The sequence below is a fragment of the Meriones unguiculatus genome, chromosome 6 (genome assembly GCF_030254825.1).
Source record: "Meriones unguiculatus strain TT.TT164.6M chromosome 6, Bangor_MerUng_6.1, whole genome shotgun sequence".
In the NCBI taxonomy this organism is placed as follows: Eukaryota; Metazoa; Chordata; class Mammalia; order Rodentia; family Muridae; genus Meriones; species Meriones unguiculatus.
Window position 1 is genome coordinate 87,796,522 of NC_083354.1, and position 25,943 is coordinate 87,822,464.

At 44.1% G+C, this 25,943-nt stretch overlaps 1 long non-coding RNA gene across 2 annotated transcripts in view; it reads right to left on the bottom strand.

Moving 5' to 3' along the window:
- The window catches only part of LOC132654722 (uncharacterized), a 91,702-nt gene that overhangs the window by 10,468 nt on the left and 55,291 nt on the right, over positions 1–25,943 (bottom strand). The window contains exons 3-4 of one of the 2 annotated variants that reach the window (XR_009592415.1): positions 21,164–21,469; positions 16,170–16,286 (exon numbers count right to left, since the gene is read on the bottom strand). This is a non-coding gene — a long non-coding RNA (uncharacterized LOC132654722). Of the gene's footprint in view, positions 1–1,003; positions 5,239–16,169; positions 16,287–21,163; positions 21,470–25,943 lie in introns of those variants that run through there. The other variant, XR_009592416.1, reaches the window with a different exon arrangement.

Consider the following 25,943-nt stretch of genomic DNA (forward strand, 5'->3'; position numbering starts at 1 on the left):
ATGGCTCCACATTCTTTCCCTTGCAAACTTCCCTCTCCACAGGTATGTCTGGGAGGAGGAAGGAGAATGACTGCAAAGAAAGGAACGGTTACTCTTTCATTATTGTTTTTTTTCTTTTTTTATTGATTATGTTATTTATTCACTTTCTATCCTGATCGCAGGCTCCCTTTCCCCTCCCCTCCCCCACACCCACTCTCTCTCCCTTTCTATGTATCAGCCTTAACTCTAAATGCTTGAGTCCTCACTCCTTCTAAGGAAGACACATGCTGATGGAAAGAGGCTTTTAAAAATGCATACTTTGGGCCAGCAAGATGGCTCAGTGGGTAAAAGCACAGAATTCCATCTTTGGAACTACGTGGTAGAAAGAGAAAAATTCCTCCTGCAAGTTATCCTTTGACCCCTACACATGTACCATGGAACATATGTGGAAGCACATTGGCATGCGCGCGCACACACACACACACACACACACACACACAGACCAAAAATCTAACTTAAAAATTTTGTAATGTTTATATTACCCATCAAATTTTTGTGTAAGGGGAAATACTCTGGAGAGGATAAAGTGGGATAATAATAGAATAACTGAGGACTCTTTAGCTCAGATATTAATGTCCTCCTAAGAAGTGATAACCGAGATCATGGATTGGCTTCTTATTGCTGCTGTGGCAAAACTGTCAGAGAGTTGGTGACTTAAAATAATGTCACACATTTATACATTTATACTCTCATAATTCTGCAGGTCACAGGTTAAAGGGTCTAAGTGGGTCTCACTGGGCCAGAATGAAGCTACTAGAAGGCAGCATTTCTTTCCCAGGTTCCAAGGGGAAGCCATGTCCTTACTTGGGCCAGCTCTAAGATGCTCTTGTGTACGTTCCTTAACCGGTGGCTCTCCTTCTGCAGGGAAAAGCCATGGAGGGTTTCTGGATCTGTATCCGCTCCTGATGCTCACACTCCTGCCCCTTCACCATTAGAGTCACCCTTGTGAGGATATGGAACTTACCTGGGTAACCCAGGCTCATCTTCACAGCTCTGGATCCTCGATCTAAGCATACCTGATGTTCCTTGTGAGATAGTGTAATTTATTTAGAGGTTCTAAGGATCCTAACATGGACGTCTTTGGGGGCCATGGATTCTGCTTCTCAAAATTCCGCATGATGGCATGTTGTCAGCCATGCAGCACGAAGAACAAGGATGAAGACCGTTAGGTAGAAGTGAACATAGCCCTTTGATGGGACAGAGATATGCAAACAAGTCCACATCTCTGGAATCTAGTTTTCTAGAGTTTGGAAAGGAGGTTTTCCTTGTGGGTCTATCATATGTCAAAGACAAAACATCCTAAGTTACATAACATGGCTCCCATTCCTGCTTGTCAAAAGAACTATTTATGACCCATTCCTGACACTTCGCAAAAGTTTTTGAAAGCATGTACTCTGTAAAAACAAAAAGACACATATTGGGCCTAAGTTTCAATGACTTTGAACATTCTGTTGGAAATACCTGCCTTTTGGTTGAATGTTGGAATCCATAGACATCAATTCTGAAAGACAAGTAAGCCTTTCTTTATCAGCAAGGAACAGCTGAGTGGGGGAAGGTAGAACATGAAGAATGAAGTCACACCTGAGAGGAGGTTCCTTCAGCTTCTCCAGAAAACAGATTATTTTTCCCACAGGAATAGGTAGGGTTTGTTTTTTAAGTGAAAGAATTATGTGCCCAATTGTAAAGCAAAAGTTAATCTCGTTTTTTTTCAGATCAGGAGGGTCAAGTCAATACTTAACTTGCCCTAATTTTGCTTTGAAACATTGTCTCAAACCAAACACTGAACTATGCTTTCTTTCAAATAAGTCCTTCTTATCTGATGATTTCCCCAGTTTGCATGAACCTAAATATTTACTGACACACCCTGGTCTGCATTCAAACCACACCCTATAGTGCTTAGTACATCAGTGCAGTGAGGGGAATAGTGTGGGAAACACTAGAAGACTCGGCCTCCTTGTCAAGTTCTCACAACCAGAACCAGGGATCAGCTGGCCCCCGAGGATGCTGGGATACAGAAGGGTCAACTTACTGTGAGCGTGGCTGGGTCAGCCCCTTCCCCCTAGAGAAACCATGCTGCCACTTAACTCCATTTGTTTAATATCCCCTAACAACTTTAATATATAATATAAAGATATAATTTTAATACATCCATAATGTGAAAAAAAAATCCTCCCAATCTATTATTTACTAAGGAACAACTGTTGAGTGCTTCTCTTGGATATCTTCAAGGTCACCCGCCTTTGTGATATAGTGTTACCTCATATTGAGTCATAAAACATGTATCTGTCTGATCTATTTTCCCCTGGCAAATGGCTTTACACTGCCCACAGTGTTGTATGACTCGCAGTTTTCTCTTTGCTCAGTGATCTGAGCACCTTCTGTGGCAGCAAGTCAGTGTTTTAAAAAGAGGCCCCCTCTGCAGAACTGCAGACCTCAGGGTTTCTCTGTGGTTCACTGCCTGTGTTGAAAGAGGGAAGTCGCTGTACTGTGTCCAGACAGCGGCTTTGAAGAAGAAGAAGCAATGCAGTGTGTGTGTGTGTGTGTGTGTGTGTGTCTATGATTCAGCCCTGCATACCCTTTGCCTTCCAGGGTCAGGCTTTCCTTATCACATCATCTCCTGAGACCACCAAAGAACTTTGAAATTTTGAACCAGTGCCCACAGGCCTCTCCCAGCTGAAGAACAGAACTCTTGAATCTGTCATCTTAGTAAATATAATTTTCACATCCCCCCACCCACACCCCCAGTCAAGGAATTTCTGTAAGGAAATATGTCATAAAATGAGACATAGTTTGAACCCGTTACCATAAATTACCAGCAAAGGGGCAGATCATGTTTGTAAAAGCAGGGTAGACTTGAGACACATCGCATGGGTGTTTTTTTTTTTTTTTTTGTTTTTTCATAGATTTTACAATGTGCCAACTGGTTTTCCTTTGGGGGGGGCACATGAAGAAAGTGTGATTCTCTTAACATATGTGGCAAGCCCTTCACAGAACCTAGTACCTCAAAATATGGGATTGAATTAAGATTTTAATCAAATTCATACAAAGCTTGATTTTGAAAAGTCGTGGGTCTAAGCTATTGTCTGCAAAAGATGATGGTTCCCCCAATCCCCTAAACACAGAGATGTCCACCCGGCCTCTTCTCTGAGGTGATAATGTGTCTCTCCTCAGAGGTCCCACCCCAAGAACACAAGATGGGAGGACGCTTTTCTGATTGTTTTGGTAGGCCCTGGCCTTGAAGGTTTTGTTTGTTTGATTGTTTGTTTGTTTTAAATTTGATAAATAACAGCTTCTTAGAAAGAAAACGCAAGCTGAAACCCAGTTCCTTCCACCAGCAGTAGTCTAACCTTAGAGAGTTTCTATGGCGTGAGGACTGGAAGCTTCAGTGTGGAGCAGACTCGCTCGCTTTATTTTTGGGACAGCTCCCTTGAGCTATAGCTGCCCACCATATGATTCACTTGGCTTTGGGTTCAAGTTTCTCAACTTCGCAGGGAATCAGCCTTCCTCTCTGTAGAAGGGGGCTAAAACTAATAAAAATCCCTCTGATTTGCTAAACAAATGCATCAAATGAAAAAATGCGTCAAATGCATGTGCGCAGCCTGATCCAAGAAGTTAAATGATAGCAAAAACAGAAAAACAATATTTTGTCTTTCTACACTCATTGTGCCATTGGGTTTTCTGGTCAGAGGAATTCTGTTATTCTAAGCTGATGGCGGAAATATTTACATTTTTGATTTATGTATTTAAAATACCAAATTCAGTTCAGTTGGTGATGATATCAGTCTCTCTTAATGAAAAGTATGGTCGACGACAGATTAGAGTTTTGGGCCCATAGGAGATCCCTGTGCTATCTTATGTGCTCACCCAGTGACATGGCTTCAGCAGAGACGCCCCCTGATGTCCCCTCAGGCTGGTTGATGCAAGAACCTGACAGGTTCCAGGGATCCTGAGGGTTTTCTTTGTCATTTGGGGCCACAGAAGCCACTTTCTATATTTCTGCTTTTCTCCAAATGTTCAGACAACAGGGCACCTGTGGATTTTAATTTTCTAGGGCCCCAGAGGACAAGGGACAGAATCTCACTGTCACTCTCAGATGGCAAACAGCAGCTCCCCCGACCCCCACCCTAGGATTTTTGGAGGTAAAAGGAGAAGCTGAATACTGTTCTGAACGATCTCATCCTCGCCACACTCTCTCTGCTGTTTCTTGCTAAAGTTGCATAGACAGCACAAGATGGTTAGCTTTTTGTTCTATTGATTTCCATTCATATCGACTAGGCCCCAGCCTTAGGCAAATAAGAGACCTTCGAATGGAGGGTTGCATGGGAAGTGAGCTGAAGGAAGACAAATAGGACTTTGCTTACAGGCTGCTGTGCTGCATTAGCCGTCAGAGCTCATAGCACCCTGTGTTTGTATCACTGGGTGCCTCATAGTCTCTCAGCTCCCCTACCTTAAAAACAAAAAGACAAAACAAGAAAGCCGCTTATTTTTCTAAATTCAGGTCTGTGACCTATTTTCCTTTCTTGGAAGAGAGGGTATGTGGCACGTAGAGAGTCATAATTCAAGCTTTGAAACTCTCATCCCCTGCCTCTTGCCTCCATTCTTTGATCTTGGTTGCACTGTAGAGAGAGCTCTCCCCAGCCCTGTACAAGAGATACAGGTTGAATAAAGTGCCCCCTCCTCACATTTTAAATGTTGAGCCTCTACCTGGCTTCCCGGACCTCAGAACGTGACTTTATTTGGGAGTAAGGAAGAGCTGATACAGTCAGTTCATTTAAGATGAGGTCACACCATATCGTATGGTGCGTCCCTAATCTAAAATGATTAACGTGCTGTCTTTTTATACGGGGGGAAATGTGGACACAGACAAACAGCTTGGAAAATGTGAGGTAAAGATGAAGGCACAGGGTGGGTCATGCTTCTAATCAAAGTACTAGAAATCAGGAGAAAGGCTGGGAATGGGCTCAGCCTTCGGAAGGAAGAAATTCTGCCAACACCTTGATCTTGAACTTTCAGCTTTCAGAGCCATGAGATAATACATTTCCGACATTTAAACTGCCAATTTGTGGTACTTTGTGAAGGCAGCCCTGGGAACCTAACTCGTGGAACAAATTGTTCCGTCTTCCCAATCCACTCTCTTTTCACCCTCATTCCCCCCCCTCCACCGCCAACCTCTGAAGAAGCAGCCATGTTGAACGACATGTCATCCTCCTCTGGTTAGAGTTCACTGGCGTCTTCAACTGAAAACATAAATCACGAGAACTGCTAACAGCTGTGTTCCCACCCAGAAGAAAAGCAGTCAGCCACAAGACAAGGCTAGCACCCTGAGATGCAGAGGCCAGTCTGGGAGTCAGAGAGCTAGCTGGTCACTCTCCAGCTCTGGGCTCTGTCTGTGCCCAAGACTTGAGCTGCCTCTGAACTTGACTCCGACTTGAATTCCAGCAAACTGTAATGACCACCCAGAAAATTTATCTTTTTTGCTAAACCTGATTCTTATTAAGTTTATAAGACTTACAATTCTGACTTCTACCTAACATATTCTCCAAAATTTATGGCCTCTCATTTTTCACAGTAAGTTGCTGTAAGAACTGCATCTTCACATGCACATGGGTTCTTCCAGAGAAGAACACAGCTAAGAGTGCATGAGCAAGCACACAGCTGAGTGTGTTAACTCATGACAAAGTGTCTGAGGGGCAGCAACTTAAAAGAGAAAGGGTTAGTTTTCGCTTGTGGTTTCAGAGGCCTCGTCACCATTAGGCCTGTGGCCAGATAATACAATATATCTTGGCAGGAGGGAGTGGTAGAGACACTCCACCCAATCTGTGGCTGCTAGGAAGCAAAGAAAACAACAGGAGGGCACTCAGGTCCCAATACTGTCCAAGGGCACACTGCAATGATTTACATCTTCTAACCAGGCCTACGCAAAGGTTCTACCACCTCCGGTACCAACATGCTGCTGTGTTGTGAAGCCATGAATGCTTTAAGTCATTCCTAAGGTCAGCGCTCTGAGGAACCAGTCACCTTCCACGCCTCCTACCTCTAAACACTGCTGAACTGGGAACCAGGTCTTCAGCATGTGCTTTAGAGGTACATCTCACAACGAAAACATAAAGGTAAGTTTTCTTTTTGCCAATCTCATTCTTTTTTTTTTAATTTGCAACCTGCAAGCTTTATTTTTTTAATTTTTTATATTAATCACAGGTTATTTACTTTGTATCCCAGCCATAGCCCCCTCCTTCAGTCCCTCCCAATCCCACCCTCCCTCCTTCATCTCCTCCCTGCCCCTTTCCAAGTCCACTGATAAGGGAGGACCTCCTCCCCCTTCCATCTGACCCTAGCTTATCAGGTCTCTTCAAGACTGGCTGCAATGGCCTCTTCTGTGGCCTAGCAAGGCTGCTCCTCCCTCGGGGGTGGGGGGAGCGGGGGGGGAGTCGAAGAGCTCGCCATTGAGTTCATGTCAGAAATAGTCCCTGCTCCCTTACTAGAGAACCCACTTGGATACTGACCTACCACAGGCTATATCTGAGTAGGGGTTCTAGGTTATATCCATACATGGTCCTTGTTTGGAGAAAGACCCCTGTGCCCTGATATATTTGGTCCTTGTGGAGTGCCTGTCCTCTCCAGGTCTTACTAACTCCCCCTTCTTTCATATGATTCCCTGCACTCTGCCGAAGGCTTGGTTATGAGTCTTAATATGTGCTTTGATACAGTGCTAGGTAGAGTCTTTCAGAGGCCCTGGTAAATTTTCTTAAAGCATTCATCCTTAAGTGAAATTTTAAGCCAGCATAAAATGTAAAAAAATTAGCATAAAATCTTTACCTTTTAGAATAGACCCCAAAGTTATTCATGAGCAGGAAATTTCATTAACATATATGAGTGCTTGTTATACATAAAATCAGTATTATCCCTTCATCCAGATGCCAGGACAATCACTTTAATATTAGGTTTATATTAGTTTTATTTTCAGAGCATATATTTGCCTTGTGATAAACATCAAAGGCTTGGTACTCTGCACAAAAATATATGTGCTATTTAGTACATAATCAAAAGGCCTTTTCCTATTGGCTCATTATGTTTTTTTTTTAATTCTCAGAAATTCTTACTTTTAATTCTGATTTATGTACTTTTTAATGGCTTCTGATATGTGTAGATTCAGTCTCAAAGTCTTCCAGCTGTAGATCAGAGAGGGATAAGCAAATGAAATCCTCACACTGTTTTACATGCTATCTGAGGAATGTGTGAGTTTTCTGACCCAGCATAACATTTTTTTCCTAGAACTCAGTCAAGAGTACACGAACTGTTTATCATCACACTTTCTATGAGCCAGACATCCAAGCGTGGACGACATGGGTGGCTTTGCCTCCAAGTTTCACATGAAATGAGAATGTGTGGAAGGCTTTGTTCTCAAGGCTGTGCTGCAATGGGAAGCAATAGATTCTTTAGTGGTTTCAGCCCAGTGGGAGGAAATTAGACTGTTAAGGCTGTGGATTTGTGCTTAAGGCTCATGGTGATAGGCTGCCCTGGAATTCACTGTCCATTCTGACCTCTCTCTCAGCTAGAATGTCTTCCTACTGCAGATGCTGGAGACTCTAAGCCTGTGGTCCCCGGGAGTTTCCTTTGTTATCTAGGTTCAGATGGTCCTACTGCTGGTGTGAGTTCTGGGAGTAGGCTTCTGCAGCCTAGGTTGCTTGTCAGCAAGGATGAACGCTATAGTTTTAATGGAACCCATAAATGTCATATGGAAAAGACTCATTGCGATGACATTGAAAGGTAGAACCATAAACAGGCAGAGCCCCTGTGAATGGATTTATGCTGCTGTCATGGAAGTGGGTTCTCATGGGAAAAACTTCCTGATAAAAGGGTGATCCTTCCTATACCATCCTTCTCTCCCTGCCCCTCTCCTCTCCTCACCTCTCCTCATCTTTTTCTTTCTTCTCTTACTCTCATCCCTCTGCCTCTCATACAATGACAGAGAAAAAAAAAACAATAAAAACAAAACAAACAAACAAATCCCTGAAATGATGTTGACACCTGGATCTTGAATTTCCCAGGCTCTATAACTATGAGAAATAAATTTATTTTCTTTGTCAGTTACCCAATCTTCTGGATATCCTGCTGTAGCACTATGAACAGCCTAAGACAGTGGTCATGGTGGAGTGGGGGTCTTCAGGGGTAGAAGCTGTCGAGCTCTTTGTGCTCCGGTCACTGGGTGGTTAGAGCCAAGCAATGGGGCTCAGAGGAGTTAGCGTGGTCCTAGCAGGTGCGCCATGGCTTTAAGCCTAAGGATTGTAGCAGTGATTCCCTATCTTTAAGAGCAAATTAGCTGATGTGCTTCTGAAGCCAAGCATTTCAGTGGTGACCTCATAGGCGGCAGGGTAAGTGAGAATGAAAAAAGCAGTTTGGCCCACACTCCCAGCTAGGTCCCACTGGCACGGGAACTAGCCACACCCCTTGGAGGTGAGCTAACTAGCCCAGCCCTTGGAGGTGGGCTACAGCCTTCCGTTTTACATAAACAAGTTCCTAAGACGTCAGCTTGGCCAAGGTTCCTCTGTTGACCATAACACAACAGATCATAAACAAGAGCATTCCATATCATGTCTGAGAACAGGTGAAAGTCTGGCCGTCGTCTAGACCACAGAAATGACTAAACAGCCCTTGTTGCTAATCTGAGAGAGTTCTGAGTCATTGCCAACGACAACGGCAGCCTCCCCTCTTTTTAGGTAAGCTTTACAAAGACAGGATCATAGGCTCACCTGGCAGCATCCAACCCAGACAAAAGCCCTGTTTCCTTCTCCTCTCCCCGCATCACTGACTGCAAGCCTCCGTCCTAAAGCTCCTCTTCCTTAGAGGGTTCCCCAGGGCTCTCCATAATTTCTGGTTTCTCTCCCTGAGACAAATAATGACTAGCAGCTCATTCAGATGGCTTTTTGGCTGAAAGACATTACAATGCAGTGCCTGCCTCAAAAACCTTGGGCTTTGAAAATGTTAAATGTTAATTACAGTGGTTATAGCCTACGAATAAATGAACAATTTAATGAAGAATTGTTATGTATCATCTGTGCTTTTACATAAAAGTAAACATGCCATTGGACCTGTTTTATGTCACTAAAAACAATTAGCTACATAAAATGGCAAAAATGAAAGAAAGAAAAGACAGTCATAAATGAAGAGGAAATCATAAGCACACAGGGCATTACATATTAGAGAAACCAATCATATAGTAAACTGGATAATAATACAACGTCTTCAATGTTCAAAATGTGCCAAGCACTCGTAATAGCCATTTATACACAATACTGACAACCACAAAGTAGTAATTTAATTCCTACTCTGTGGATGAGAAACGAAACTCCTAACACCGACATTAAACCTACATGGGCAGAGGCGTCCCACCTACAGGATAAATACTGATGACATCCCAAATCAAGTGGCTGAAGGCAATCTGCTTATACAACAGAAGTAGAAATAATATGGATATCTCTGAGGGAAAACAAAGTGCCGGGCTGGGGAGATGGCTCAGAAGTTAGATCTGAGTTTGAAGTCTACAGAGTAAGTTCCAGGACAGCCAGGGCTACACAGAGAAACCCGGAGAAACAAAAGGAGAAGAAGAAGAAAAAGAAAAACCAAACTGTCAAAATTATCAACACAGGTACAGAAGATTTGTAATGGTAGCGAACTTCAAATGGTCCCATTTCTAAAAAGGAAAGGAATAAAGAAGATTTTTCCGGGCAAGGAAAATGTATTAGATGCTTGAGATACTTAAATTTGCCTTTGCAATCTCACCTGTAAAAAGGAAGAGAGAAAACTTAGTTGAGAAAATGAAATGACTGTCAAGTTTCCTAACTTTTACCTATTTATTTAACTTTACTTTTCATGTTCTTTGAAACAGTTGCCGGTAGTTTATGAAAGACAAGACTGGAGCCATGGCCTGCTCTAGGGGAGGAGGGCAGAGCCTGGATCTGCTGACTCATTTCCTGAAAAGACAGACGTTGACAAACTGAGCGAGGAATGATGTTGGGCTGCTCGGTGTTCGTATTTGGCCATTGGCTATTTTTTTCTGTGGAAAAAGCTCAGACAGGAGCATGATTAATTCTTGACTTTACCTTTGTTCTTCTGAAACAACCTTGGGTCAAGGGACCCACCAGGGACTCAGGGTGAATAGAGCAGTTTTTCTCAACCTCCTGTTTGGGAGTCAAACAACCCTCTCACAGGCATTGCCTAAGACCATCAGAAAAACCCAGAGATTTGCATTATGATGCCTAACAGCAGCAAAATTGCTGTTATGAAGTAGCAACAACAACAACAAAAAAAAAAAAAAATTATGGTTGGGAGAGTCACCATAACATGAAGAACTGTATTAAAGAGTTGCAGCAGGAAGAAGGTTGAGAACCACTGAGCTAAGGGAAGGGTAAAACAGAAACATGTAGGGAAATGCTTTAGTCTGGTTGTAAGTGACAACAATCTGATTTCTGTGGATAAGGCTACAGTTAGGTGAGGGTGCTGGGGAGAAACAATTGAGTGGCCTGAAGAGCATGTACACGAATAAAACTCAGAAGAACAAGTGTCTAGAACACAGTCAGCATCCTTCAAATTGTTCGGTTGAATGAAGAAAGCAGAAGGATATCAGGACACTCTGACTTTTCTCAGTGATTCAGATTGTCTTCCTCTGGGAAAATACAGCCACTGACTGACAGTGAGGCTTACGCTGGCTAGCTTCTGGTGCAGATAAGAGAGGTCAAGCTGGCTGAGATCAAGCTCTCTCTGCTTCAGATGGAAAAACCCTATGGGTCTGCTAAGCGTGCCAGGACTGGGGCCTCTGCCTCCAGGCTGATGAGCTGTGGGTCAGTGTGGCGAGTTCCAGTAGGAACACTTGAGTTCGCAAACTATGGAGTGTGTGAGGCCAGGCATGGCAGTCGGGGAAGGAGGACTCTAGCGGGTGCAGGGCGGTGTCATCCGTCTGCAGAGGCATGTTTTAGAGATGGGGCTTAGGAACCACGCTTGTGTCCTTTTTGCTTTGCTGGAGTGGTCATAACGAAGGTCCTGGAAGGGAGTGGTAAATGGCTTAAACAGAGAGCTGTTGCATCGTCTCTCTGTAGTCTGAGTGTTCAAGACTGGGGTGTCAGTGGAGTGCTTTCCTTTGAGGCCACTCTCTCTTGGCTTCTTGGCTTCAACATTGCCTCCGTCCCCAACTGTGTCTTAGTCTCTTCCTGTAATGACACCGATCATATTGGATTGGGGTCTAAGTCTAGCAATCATTTTCACTTAATCACTCCTTGAGGACCCTTAGTGCAAGAATCACATTTCTGATTCTTGTAGATTTAGCTCACAACAGTCTCCAGCGAGAGTATTATTGAACACGTTCATGACCTAGTGCGTGCTCCCAGTGCTTTCTGACTTGGGCATCTGAAAAATGTGGCTGCATTTTAGAGAATTGTCACTGTGGTTTGCCCAGAGGGTCTCATTTCTCCTATCTTCCTGGCTTTGTTAAAGACTTATTTGCTAATGTGCAACCGCTGAGTGCATGTATCGGGAGTCTGTGTTGTAAATCCTTGTGAGGCCCTTTTTCACAACTGCATTTTATGTTACCAACTTGTGCTGCCTTTCACGTCCCCCATTTGCAGGCTGTCTCACTGTGTGTTAGGAGTCTTCATGTACCCTGTATTTATATTTTTAGAGACCAAAGGAAATGTTAATGGTATGGTAGATAAAGAAACTCATAAGTCCATCCACCATTTGACACTGGTGACGAACACTTTGAGGGAAAGCAGAAGCAGCTTAGATGCTAATAATAAATGTTTCTTGCAATGCATCACCTCAAATCATTTTTGGAAAGAAGCAGTGTCTACAGACACTATATAAATTGGGAAAAACAAGATTCGTCACAAAATATTTTTATAGCCAACAGTAGCTATAAAAATCAATGCCCAAATTAGCACAAACTGGTTTAAAAAATAAGCATGCCTAAATTGATTTTTCCATATATTTGCCTTAGGCAGACAAAGTATGGGAGGGGCTGGACTGTTGCCAGACCTAAAGCCTTTCTCTGAGCTCCATCAACTTCTATTAATGGGCAATGACGCCATGCTGGCTCCCAGCCAGGCCCTGGCGCGCTTAGAGTTGTTCAACTGGCTGGTGGGAAGCAGGCATTGCATCAGAAACATGACAGAACTACAAGGAGCATTAAGAAATGGGTCCGGAGTGCTGGCTTACCATGACCACAAAGAACTCATGGCACCCATGAGGTGACCTCTCGGTGGACAACGGTGAACTGAGCAATGCCAGGGATGAATAAACTCTAGCCTCCGCTGAGCTGCCAAGTCACAGAGCCCTGGCATTATGAGCAGCTAGAGTGGAAATTAACCCCACGGCCTGGAAGCCATTAGTTTTGTCTCATTCAGTCAATGCAGTAGACTTGCAAATGCATTTACAAAGATGTATTGGCTTTTTCTGAATTCCCTGCTTTATAGATTACACTCAAATTACACTCAGTAGTTTGTCCTACCATTGATTCCAAAAGGGCATTTTAAAGAGAATCTAGAGAGTGTGGCCAAGAGCTTGTTAGGGTGGCAAATACCCTGTTCCCAAGTTGCTGTGGGCAGGTGCTGTGACACCCTCTCTCCAAGTTAGAGTAAAGCAGACAGGGTGGATGAGGGAGAGTGGGAAGGGTGGGAATAATACAAGTACTTGATCCAATAAAGGCTTGTCAAGGTGGAAAAGCTTACAAAGACTGGCTGAAATGGAGCGTTTATTGCTAAGCCCATAAAGACTTTAAAAAGAAGAATGAAATACAGCCCCAGTTGGCCAGTGAAACAGGAAATCTAGGTTATAGTGTGGACTTAGTTAAACTTTATTTTAATATCAATGTGAGTTCTTTCACTATCACAAACACACAATATTAATGTTAATAGTCAGAGGGAAACTTCCTGGACGTCTGAAATTTTGCGTTATCTTCCCAAGAATTCTTTGAATCTACAGACATTCCAAAATATAAAGATTGCTCTGCATGTGTGTTCTAATAAATTTGCTTTAAAATAGTCAGAGAGACAAAGGGAAATATTTTAGCTAGTATTTGTAGAAGAAAAAAGTCAAACTAAGACTTAATGACTGCTTTTGGCTAATACACACGTAGACAGGTGCTGTCCCTTCTACTTCCTTGCTGGTTAAAGTCTCCACAATGAGCCATTCAAAAAAACACCTTAAGCCAGTTTCTCCAAACAAGTACATAGCTTTGAAAAGAATGTTTTTCTCCATAGAGTGTTGAAGTGGGTGACATAAGTTCTGAGTTTGATCTGGGGAGAAGCCTGCCCATTGGGATGGAACATCTCCCTGTCCCTTGCCAGCCACTAGAACAGTTCCAAACTAAATGGCGGCCGTTAGTCAGTGAACACACAGAATCCTCCAGGCTTTCCTTCACTAAGCTACTCTTCTTGCTGCCTCCTTTCTAAGTCAGAGGCATTGAGCATTCACTTAGGGTCCCAAGAAACATCGGTGCCACGCAACTCTGGCACACCCTTTGCCATTCATCCTTAGCACCCCCATCTTGAGTATTTCCTAGAATCAAGTTAGTCACAAGTTCTGTTGATTTTGCTTTGCTTCTGTCTTTACCTCTCTGACCTCTGTGTCTCATTGAAGGTTCAAATGTATATTTCCTAAAAACAGGACTATTAATGCTTAGCCTACCCCTGTGGCATGTTGACACAGCCACAAAGATGGTTGTATTAATCTGTTCAAACTACTGTAACAAAATGGACAAGAAGTGGGCTGCTCTACAGGTTGAAAATTCCAAGTTGGAGGCTACCCTCTGCATCTAAAATGGTGCTTTGTTTCCATGTCCTCTGGAGGGGATGAATGCTGTGTACTTACCTGCAGGAATCATGGATGCCATGAGCCTTTTCTCTCAAGATTCATCTTCTAATCAGCTCTCAGGTGTCCATCTCTTAGTACCACCATCATGTGTGTTAAGTTCCAACATAAGAATTTTAGAGGGCTACCAGCATTCCAATCATAGCTATGAGAAGTGTGGTCATCTCATTCACAATCTTGCATATGCTTTCAACCATTCTCAATACAACCTTCAACATGAAGACTTAGCCTCTGGGCTTAAACTATAGAGTCATGACCCCACACTTCCACAAAGTCCAACTACTTATTGTTTCCAGAATGTACTAAGGCTGTGCCATATATCTTTGCCTTGGCACTACAGTCGCTTCCTCTTAGACTATTTTGGTACTTCTTATCCTCTAACTCAGTGGTCCTCAACCTTCCTAATGCTATGACTCCTTAATACAGTTCCTCACGTTGTGGTGACCCTCAACCATAAAGTTATTTCATTGCTACTTCATAGCTGTAATTTTGCTACTGTTATGAATGTAATGTAAATTACCTGATATACGACCTTAAAGGGGTTGGTGACCCATGGGTTGAGAACCTTTGCTCTAAATAAACACTCAGGTATCTTTCTACACAGGGTCCAACCATCACCTCTTAAACATAGCTGCTCAGATTAGGAGGCTGGTGGGGGCAGGGATCTCACTCTCCATTCGTGGGAGTCAGCATGCTGAGAATGAATGCCCTCTCTCTAGTTTATGGAAGGGCGCCACATGTGCTGGCTGCAATACTCCTCCACAGACAGGAGCTAACACTTTCCTCTCTGCATCCCTCAGGCCCAAGGCAGCCACTGATGAAACTCAGGTTGAAGAAGGGGAGGTGGAGACCTGAGTTTCCAGACGGTTAAGAGCCACACTATCTCTCCTACAGTAGGTTTCCACATTAGCCCCATCAAATGCCCTCCAAATTCCATTGTCTCTTCCCATACTCTCTCTCTCCATCCTCTCTTCCCACTTGATCCCTCCTGTTTCCATCCCCACCTGCCCCTAGTTCATCTGAAAATCTGTTCTATCCTCCCTTCCCAGGGAGACCCATGTGACCCCCTAGAACCCTCGTTGTTACTTAGACTTTCTGGGTCACAGGGGCTCAAAGAGACTGAAGCAGCAATACAGGAGCCTGTGTGGATCTGTGCTGGGTCCTGTGTACATGTTATGGTTGTTAGCAGGGTGTTTTTGTGGGACTTTTAACTGTGGGAATGAGGGTGACTCTGACCCTTTCACCTGCTCTTGGGACCCTTTTTCTCCTACTGGGTTGCTTCATCCAGCCTCGATATAAGAGGGTTTGTTTCTAGTCTTATTGTATCTTGTTCAGCTGAGATCCCTGAGAGGCCTGCTCTCCTCTGAAGGGCTGAGGAATTGATCTGGGGAGAGGGCAGGGAGGGAGGACTGGGAGGAGTGGAGCAAAAGAGGAAACTGCATTTGGGATATATTGGAACAGAAAAGGAAAGAAAAAAAGAAGAAATATCTATACTATTTTTTTTTCCTGCTACATAACTGTTAAACCTAGCACCAGGTACTTAAGAGACAGCTACTTAATAAACGAAAGTATAAGTTAACAGTAGTTCAGAGAACTATACTGTTAATATTAGGAGTGTATTTCCTGAAGGCATAGTTTACACACACTCTATGTGTCAGGACCTCCACATCTGATAAAGCGAGATCTGGCTCAGTGACTCTCCAGCTGATGACCCACTCTTCCCGAGACCCTCCTTAAAGGCATCCTTGAAAAATGCTCAGCCTCTTCTAATTCCTCCAACCACCAGCCCAGGCTTGCTGGAGGAAGCAGCAACAACGTGCAAACGTCACAACAGGAGGCTGACTGGAAACAAGTTGTGGTCCTGTTCCGTATTTAGATTTCTGCTGAGGGATGGGCATTTCCTCTCACTTTGGTGAGAGCCGAGTATCACATTCTGGGTGGTGAGAACTGATAGGCATGTGAAAATGCGAACTGATGAGCTGATGGAGCACACATTTCGGCTGCAGGCAGGGATTGGGGACAGTGCTCACTACATTGGTTTTGTTTGTTTGTTTGTCTTTTCTGCTGTGAGATGCAGTTATTGGAAAAGCTTTGTTGATTTCTACATAGTCTGTTGTACTTGGCGAGACCCTCTAGTTAGGGCTGCTTGAGTGTTGGATAACTTGAATATTTTTTTTAGAAGAGAGTAGAATACATAAAAGCTTCAAGACTCTCCTTCTTCCCCTTCCCATTTCACTCCCTCCGCCCCCCACCCCCCACCCTGCCGTTACCTGAGAGCAACAAGAAGTAGCAGACACTGGCTGAGAGACTGACAGACCACAGGTTTGAAGCAAGCAGAGCCTTTGTTTCACTTCCACTGTAGCGTTCGCCAGCAGGAGTGTCTTTGTCTATTTTAAGGAAGGAGGAAGTTAGTTCCTAGAAAAACACTGCACAGTTCAGAAAAGCATCGGGGATGAAGAATAAAGACGATGAAGATCAAAGATGGCTAAGGAAGCGAATCCCTGGATCCCTGCAGTCAAAAGTTCAACCAACATTACATAGTAAGTTTAAGGCCAACCTATCCTGTCTCATACAACTATAAAAACAAAACAAAAGACTGTAAAAGCCACATCTTCTGTTAAGGAGAAATATGGCTTCTTTTTCTGTGCCCAACACTGAAAGATTAAAATAAAATAAAAAAACTCGCAATGTTTCAACATGAGCGGTTTATTTATTCTCTCTCCCACGTCTTAATTTGGCATTTTCTTTCAAGTACCAAATCTAGTAAATGTTATTTAAATGGAAAGAGAAAAAAAATCATTAATGACTGCCAGGAAACCATTTCCCAGCCAGCCAGCCAAACCACAAGCATCCAAAGATATGATTTCATTTTTAATCACATAATGGGCAGCAGAATATCAAGTTCAAATATGAAGAAGAAGAAAAATGCTGCTTTATTCTAAGCCTCTGTCAGAAAGAATTCCAATTTTGGATGATTTGATAACAAGATGGCTGCTGGTGGAGAAGGCATCAGAGCCCAGTGCTGACAAAGTAAAGAGAGAGGATTCTAGCAATGAACGCTGGACCTGAGCGTGCGCTTTTTCACTCCAGACTTTGGGGCGTCTGTACTTCCTTCATGGGCAAAATGGGTCCCCTGAGCTCAGACTGCGGAGCAAGAAACTAAAGATGGCAGAAGGCAACGACGGAGGTGTGATGGCCTGTAAGCATCAAGTCTTAGGACACGCGCATCAAGTGGGAAGGTCAGCAGACTGGGTGACCTCTGTTTTCGTGAAGCCGGGAGGGAAGGCAGGGGAATCCGCAACTTCCTGAGTGATTGTTTTCCTGCTGTGTCCTATATGTGCCCCAGTCTAGGAGGAAAGTGTAAATCCCACACTGGGATACTTTTCCGAAAGACCTGGGCATAGCTCTCTTGTGTCATTTAAAATGTAAAATATGATACAATACACCTATGCTTCCATCCCTTCCTGAGCCTGGATTTTAAAGCAAGATCGTCTTCTTTTCCCTGTGCCAAGCATACAGGCTGGAGTGTGGTTCACCCTCCTTAAGCAGTTTGCTTCTATGTCGTTGTTTTTAATCTGAAGAACTCAGGTCACTTTCGCTATTCTAATTTAGGATTATGTAATCCATACCATTGTTTAGGATTAACAAGCAGAATATAATGCTCCCTAGGATATAGCAGTGAGCAATTTTTAAGAATTTTTAAGTTTTATTATTCTTGCGTGAGGGTAGCCGGGCGGGCATGCCATGGCACATGCGTGGCCGTCAGAGAACAATTTTGTGACGTAGTTCTCACCTCACACCTGTATATGGGTTCTAGAAATCAGTTCGAGTGGTCAGACTTTCATGTAGAATGCTTTTAGCTGCTGAGCCACCTTGTCAGTGAGCAGTTTCATAAACAGAAAACTAATTACATCTACGCCAGCTTGTCTAAAACATTAATGTGCAAGCAGATCACACAGAGAGCTCGTGAAAGAACTGGTTCTCGTTTGGCGGGTCTGTGGAGGCTCCTGAATGGCTCCCTTCTAACGCATTCCTGGTCTGCAAACGGTGGCTCGTGCCAGACAGAATGTAATTCTGTTTCCAGAAACTTAAGTCAACTGATGACACCGGGAAGCGAGAAGAGCACATTGCCTCTGCTTTCCTTATTTATAGACAAGACATAACCCACAGATGATAAGTTGGAAACCTTATTGGCTGCTGGGAAGGCTCTTCCATATCGCCATGGGCCTAGGTTCTTCTCTCTTTCTGCTTTGCTATCCTGGATATGGTTTAAAGTCCCAATACGTCTTCCTGTCCCATATGGTGCTGTTATCTTTTCCATATTCTAGTCATCAGCAGAGGAAGCGCTAAGGATAAACAGGCAGTTAGCTAGGTCAGTCCCTTCTAAAAGAGCAGCCATGAGGTGCCATGCAATAACTTTCACGCAATAACATCTCATTGCCTAAAATTTAGTTGTTTACCTAAAGGAAGAATGGAAAATGTGGCTTTTCCAGTTGGCCACACAGGATCGAAGTTCATTTGGTAAATAATAAGAGCAGAACAGAAACCAGGCAGGCTCTAGTGCTCTGTACTTTGAGTCACACGAGATAACTGTAGGTTCCAGATTAGTCAGGCCCTGTCCTCTGGGACGTGCTCCACCCCAATATGCAGTAGCTATACTGCCAAAGTGCTACTACCAAAGTGCATGAGAAGCGAGCTATCAGTGTAGCAAGTCTGTATCAGTCACTGAATTCCTCACTTGCCCTCTTGACTGAAGCCATCATCTTGGTTCTAAAACTTGATGATTAAGAGAACCAGTTCACCCTACCTTGTCGGCTTTTTGTATACTCTGTTTTGTTTGGGCTTGTTTGTATCTTTGGGTTCTCTGATGCTAGGGAAACAGTTACTGTCACACCAGCCAAGATCATGGCTCAAGGAGACTGCCATAGTCTCCAAATTATGCCACAAACAGGGTTTAGAAATGCAAAGGAAGGGAATACTTGGCTTACTTTGACCCCACAGATCCTAGTTTCACAAAAGAAACAGGTGGTTCATTCATTCATAAATTAGTTAGTAAGGTTGTGTTATTGGCCAAACTCTCTTTCCAGATGTTTATATTCAACGGCAAATAAAGGGACAAACATTTATGCATCCACTGCTTATAATCCTTCTTATGACTTGGTAGGAGAGTAAAAACGTTAACTCAACACTCTCCATATGCTGTTTCTAGCTAACCCTCTACCCCAGCTTTGGCAGTAGGATGAAGGTGGTCCAATTCTAAATAACTGAGGGGTTCCATAACCCTGTTCCTAAACCATAGCATGCCACAATGCCATTGCTTACCCTTGTCTTTTTTCCAGTTCTCTCTCAATAAACAGCAAGACAAGCTGAACACCTATAATTACTCCAAATCTCGTTCTTCCCCCAGAATGACCTTAGATGTCAGAACATAAAATTTACATCTAAAACACTACTCATAATAATTAATAATGATGATGATGATAATAATGAGGAAGAAGAACAAGAAAAGAAAAAGATTCATCTCTGGAACTTCAGACAGACCATTTTAACAAGAAAAGAAAAAGATTCATCTCTGGAACTTCAGACAGACCATTTTGTTTTAAAAAAATTAAATGAGAATCTTGAAAATTTCACCAGAACCATGTAGAAGGCAACTATCTCACATACGGATCCCCTTGACAGAGTGGGATAAATGTTGATAGAGTTCCAAGAGTGGGATAAATGGGACAAATAGCTGGTTGTAGGGCAGGAGGATTCGGGGATCAACTAGAAATCCATGCACGCATGACCAGCCTCCTCAGCTCCTCTGCAGCAACCGCCATCATCTGCAACGGGAAGGAAGCTAATAGAACATCTTCCCTTGCCTCATCCCTGGCTCCTTTTATACTGATGCCATTCTGGCTCCCCATCCTTAAGTTCCTGCTGTCCCCACAGAAGCATCTGAGGCTGCCCCTGGTTCTTTTCCTCCTCCATACTATTGTCAACATATGCTCTTTGAGCATGGACCTTGGGCAAGGCCCTAGGAAGATAGAACCAGCCCCTAATTACAAAAAGTGAGGCCCCTTCCCCTACAGAAACATGCTTTGAGTTCTCTTTGCTCCCAGTAACTCTTGGGATGTCCACAGTTCTGGCTTCAGCGTTACCGCTCCTAGATATTTTAACAGGCTCTCCTCTGGCGGCAGTCTTTGATGGCCTCAGTTGCAATCAATGGAAGGAACTCCCATATATGGAAGAAACCAAAAGGCTCCTTGTTGGAGCAGATCAATTCTAAGGACATGTCCCTTTCCCTGACAAACACATCACCATGCCATGTTTGGTAAAGAGGACTCCAGTGGCAATTTGAGGGATAGGGATTCTGCAGTATTTATTGTGGACCTACGCTACCCTGAGTATCTTTGGCTCAAGTCTCTACCTGAGGAAAGCGCCGAGGCTCTTGCTTTGGGAAGAGTTTTTCATGATTCTCTGGTTGCCCTGGAGTCACATGTACCAGCGGACTCTGTTCTAGACCACCACTGCAAAGATGTTTGTAGAGCAAATAGCCTTGGAAGAGAAAGCAAAGCTCTCTCTTCCAAAGAGCAGACAAACATGGCAGCTGGCCAGTCTAGTAAGATAATGCCCCCTCTAGGGGGGCAAAGGTGGGCAAGCCCACTGGCAGCGCATTGAAAACATTCGAGTTTCTGAAACTTGGTGTCCATCAGCTGTGTGGCAAACACATCTGCATGCACAGTGTCTGCTGGGAATGTCACACCTCCTGTGAGACTTGAGGGACCAGAGGGATGGATGGGAATGTGACGCTTAGGCACATGCTATGCTGTGATAGGGACCCTTGGACACAAGGGTCTCCATCTTTTACTAGCATCTAAGTCTGACTAGCTTAGAAAGGGCAAAATCACAGGCCATCTTTACATCATTAAAGTCAACACATTTTTCTCTTCAACTGTCATTTTTATTGAAGTCTGCCAGAGATCACCTGATATTTGTATTGCATTCCCCATGTCTTCCTGTCCTACCTTCTGTCACTGAAGCTAACCTAACTGACCCTTCTTCCAGTTTTCAGCACTGGTATTATCTGGTGAGGTCTGTATTGTTAGATTTTCTTCAAGAAGTTCAGCACTAAGAAAATATCTGAAAACCCACTCTTCTCACCTCAAGGGACATTTGATGAAAATTATTTCTGATATGAACAGTTATCCAAAATGCAGAAGAGCTTTATAGGTAATATTTCATTCATGGTTAGTCATAAAGAAAACACTGAGAAACTCACCTTTCAAATGTGCACATGGCCATACTCCTTTTTCAGGTTCAAAAGTCTCAGAATTCTCTTCTCCATTCTCGTATGGGTAAGCACTCTGCGATGGTTCTTTCTTTTAGATTTTTCTGCTCATTTCATAGTTTCCTTTTCTAGGTAGAACAGATGCTTATTTTTTTGAATGACCACCCATCCACATCGGATTCCAGGTGGATGTGCCAATGAGGACCTTTGACCGATGTGTAGATTTGGCTATCTCTTGTCATTAATCTGTCTTCGATTGTAGGCTTAAGATAAGATGTAGTGTACCCAAAGTGTATTCTGTCAGGATACAAGGACAGATGGTGTCATGGTTAAATAAAAAGAGCAGGGACTGATTGATTCGGAACCCCTGCATTTAAAGTCACATCCATCTCACCTACCCAGCCCTCTGTGAAGACTGAATATATGGAGGGTTTTGTTTTTTAAAGTCTGTGCTAGGGATTTTCTCAGGCGTTAGCAATTATTTCTACCGATTGGAAAGAGGCTCCATTGTCTGTTTAAACATATTCCCCTTACGAATAAGTAAGCAGCAGTTTGTTTTTTGTTTTTATGCAATGTGGATTCTCATTGTTTGGGCCTTAAATCTTTTCCAAAGACCACTGTTGAAGGCTTGTGCCCCATCCCGTGCTTCTGTTTGGAGGTGGTAGAGCCTGAAGGAGATGCTTCCATGTGGGAGGAAGTTAGATCACTGAGGCAGGCCCTTGAAGGAGATGTTGAGAACCTAGCCACCTCTTTTTTCTTTTTTTCCCACTACTATAAGATGAATCATTTCTTCTACCTCATGTTCCTTATACTTTACTGCCTCACCACGGAGTCAACTGATGATGGATGGAAGCCTCTGAAATTATGAGCAAAAAGAAATCGTCCAGCCTTACTACCTGACTTTATCAAGTATCTCATCCTGTGACCGGAAGCCTATTAATACATGATATAAGCCTACAAGTCAGAATTGTGGTTGGACCCCAGCATGGAGGAGGCAGGGACTCACTAGCACCCTCCAGCGGAGGAGTTATTAACAGTTGCTGGCTACTAAGATAGAACTGAGTATTTTTAAGGTTGACCTGGTAAGTCACACATGCACCATTTCTCCACACTCCTACAAGTATATGGGCAACAAAAATTGAACTCAGTGAGTGAGAGAAATCGGGGGAGAGAGAGAGGACATGAAGTTTTGAAAGGGCTTGGGGGACTGGATCTGGGAGGAGTTATGTGCAGAAACGAAGGTAAATATGATCAGAATACATTGTATGCATCATTGAGATGGTCAAAGTTTAATAAAAAAAATACTATACTGAAAAAGGATTGCGGTTGGGAACAAAATCAGAGCGGGGCCACATGTTTCCTTGCTGCTTTGTCAAAGCACTTGGGAAAAAATGCGATGATGCATCAGTTCTGCGTTTTATCAAGAATTTCCCCTCCACTGAACGTTTTATTGCTCAACTCAACTTTTCATGACAAAGTATTCTATGGTTACAATGGCTGTACCCAGGAGACCTCATCAAAATGTCATGTGCCTTAATTATTTGTCAGGCAAGCATTGTTGCAGTTTGAATGTTAACAAGTGAAAGCTCTCACCCAGTTCCGGGAGGCCTCTAAGTGTGACTGCTGGGGAAGGGGAAAGAGGAGGACCGTGTGCTCTTAAATGAGCCATTCTGGGAAAGCTAAGTGGGGCTGCAGCTGGGTGTTCCTTAGGCCAGAAGTCAGGGAGTCAAGAGGACTGAACCACCCAGCTGAGCTCTGCCACATTTGGCTTGGTCAGACAGGGTTGGATGGAAAGCACTGGACCTCCCCACCCTCTGCCCTCGACTGGGTTAGACAGCTGCTGAATCAGAGATTCCTGTGGGACACAAAGGGTACCAAATCTCCCTTGTCCGTGACATTCCAGGTGAGTTTCACCTTGAGTGTTGTCATTGGGACTAGAGACATCATTGTAGGGCCCAGAGTTTGATGAAAAATGGGATCCAGTGTTCAAAACTTGTTAAGGATTCCTAGTGGACAACCGACTGTGTATGCAGTGTTCATAAACTCATACATCAGCCCCGTCTGCCATTGATCAGATAGAGCCTGGGAGACAGTGTTAGCGTATAAGCAGCCTGCCTCTAGGCTGCTTAGCAATCTGTGATGCCATCAGCTGTTGTCTGCCAGAGGCCCAGGATAAAAGTCACCACCCCACCCAACTTCCCTCCCTGATTTTGCCCACGATGAACTCCAGAGACAGGACCAGGGATCCTCCAAGACAGGCAGTGAATCATGGATAGCCTGGATATGAAAGAGCCCTGGCACCAGGGGGCACAGTCTGGATGGAAAAAAAAAATGATGACATGACACCCCTAGGTGTGGTTGAAGGTAAGGCTTATTATAGATATGAGGGAGAGTACAGCCAGACATCTGGAAGGATCCAGACCGAACCAAGCCAGTAGACTGAACCAAGTCATGAGGGTATGGAACAGCTATGGGGAAAGAGAGGAAAGAGGGGAAGAGGGGGGACTAGGAGCCAAGAGGCCACAAGATTGAGTAGGAAACAAGAAGGCACGAAGCCAAAATGATGGAATTGATACAGGCAAGAGAAGCTGGGGGAAGAAAAACTGGAGCTCAGCTCCTAGGAGGGAGAGGCAGGGTGAGAAGTGCTGGGAGGAGCCCCAGACACTGAGTGAGGCTGGAAGAACTGGGAGAGTCACAGGTCCTGAGTGAGGCTGGAGGAGCTGGAAGGAGCCACAGGTCCTGAGTGAGGCTTGTTCCACATTTCTTTGGGACCTGGCATAGTCAGTCAAAAAGAAGCAGTAACCCCTGATCTTAGACCCATAGACGACCATTCAATCCTGCAGGCTCCACCTTGTTCAAATCAAGGACCCGCTCTCTGAATTGCCTAGACTTAAAGAATCCACTTTATATTCCAGGGCTAAGATTCCTGAGATAACGGATGTGAAAGTCCTGCTTGTAATTGGGACGGTACTATGTTGCTCCTATTATCAGCAACAATAATTAAGAATTGCAACTGCCGTACTCACAATTGTGACACTCTGTACCAAATGCCTGCCCCAGGATAGTATCACGAGTATCTTTTGAGGATCTAGGAAACACAAGCTGTGTTCATGTCTTACCAGTAAGGAGGGAAAAGGTGCTCTGAACACAAACACCAGAAATGAGCTGTTATAAAAATCAGTTTGGGCTGCTTTAAAATTGCAAAATTCAATTAAAAAATTTTTTAGCAGCTTGTGCTAACGTAGATGCGGTAAAGTGCAGGATGGACACCTGGGTTCAGGTTCCAAACACACATAAAAAAAAAAAAAGAAAGAAAGAAGGAAAAGATGGGCATGGCGCCACACATCTGCAACCCCGGTTCTTGGGGGAGGAGGATGTCATGGAGGAAGGTGACCCAAAGGTCACTAGGTCAGCCAGTCTGTCCAAGAAATGAGCATTAGGTTTAGTGGGAGACCCTGTTAAGAGCACTCCATATTATTTAACTCCTGTTAAAGTTACTCCATATTCCATAAAACTGGTTTCTCAGGCTGTGAATTAACCCAGGACACTCCATTTTGAAACAGAGTCTGTAAGGTACCACCCATATAGCACAAATGATGAACTGCAGCTTCATTTCAACTGGAGAAAGTGTGCCCTTTTCTTACCCACTTTGGCTACTAAAGAACTCCAAAAGACCCTCTACAGCTACTGGGAGGACCTGCTGACTGAGTACAGGCCGCTCGGCAGCGGGTTGTTATCCGATTCAGATGGGATTCTAGCTGTGAATGCAAAGCAGAAAGGATTGCATGTGCCGCCGTGCTGCGGGACAGATACCTGCCTCATTCATAGTCAGTCCAAATTCTGACTTTTAGACCAAAGCCAGCATTCTTGGAAACTTGTCAAACTGGTTCTTACTCTCCAAAAGGAGTCATTCTCCTTATCCCTTCCCTTCCAAAAGGGATATAGCTTCTCCATTAACATATGCTGCAGTAACTATCTGCATACCAAGGTCTAGGCTAGCCCTCAGTCCCTACTCACAAGTACTTGTTATACCCTTCAAAGCCTGGCTCCACCAGCTCCCAGGCTCCCTTCCTCCCAGGCGCCCATTCCCTTAGAACCCTCAGATGACTGACTCCCCCTCTTCTCTCTGCTTTCTGGAGAGACAGCCTTGGCAGGCTGGGACCAGCTTTTCTCTTTCCCACCCACAGAGCGACTGTTTCAGTTTGTTCGCTGTGCCCCTCATGTTCACACAGCCCATCTCTGGATGGGTGAACTCTGACTCTCTTCTCACAGGGTATAAAGCTTTGCGACAAGCCCAGGTTTCCCTTCCTTCTGTGCCTTTTACTGCTAGGAAAAAATTCTCTGATGAGCACGAGAGATGTCCTGATTGGTGAGTTTCATAGAACCCTGCACCAATCCCCTTGTTCCTCTCGAGGCTGAAGCAGACCTCTCTGACGTGGAGTCCATAGTTCCCTGTGTGCATGGCTCAACGCCCTTCTCGAGGGCTTGTCTGGGTTTCTTTAGTAAAGCTACGCCTCAGAGGAGCACCTCCACAGCCCCTGCTCCCTTCACTCGCTGTGCCTAGGTGAGCTCCTGTCAAGCCTGCCAGAAGACACAGACAAGAGGAGACTCGGTTCTGATTTCCATTCCCTGCTGGTGCCAACAGCTCACTGTGGTCAATAAAACCTCTCCTGGCTCCCTCCTTAACTGCTAGGTTACCTTTGTTTTCCAGAGCTCCGTCTTGGCATTTCTGCCAAGGACGTTATTTTGTCTGGATACCCTGGCTGGACCT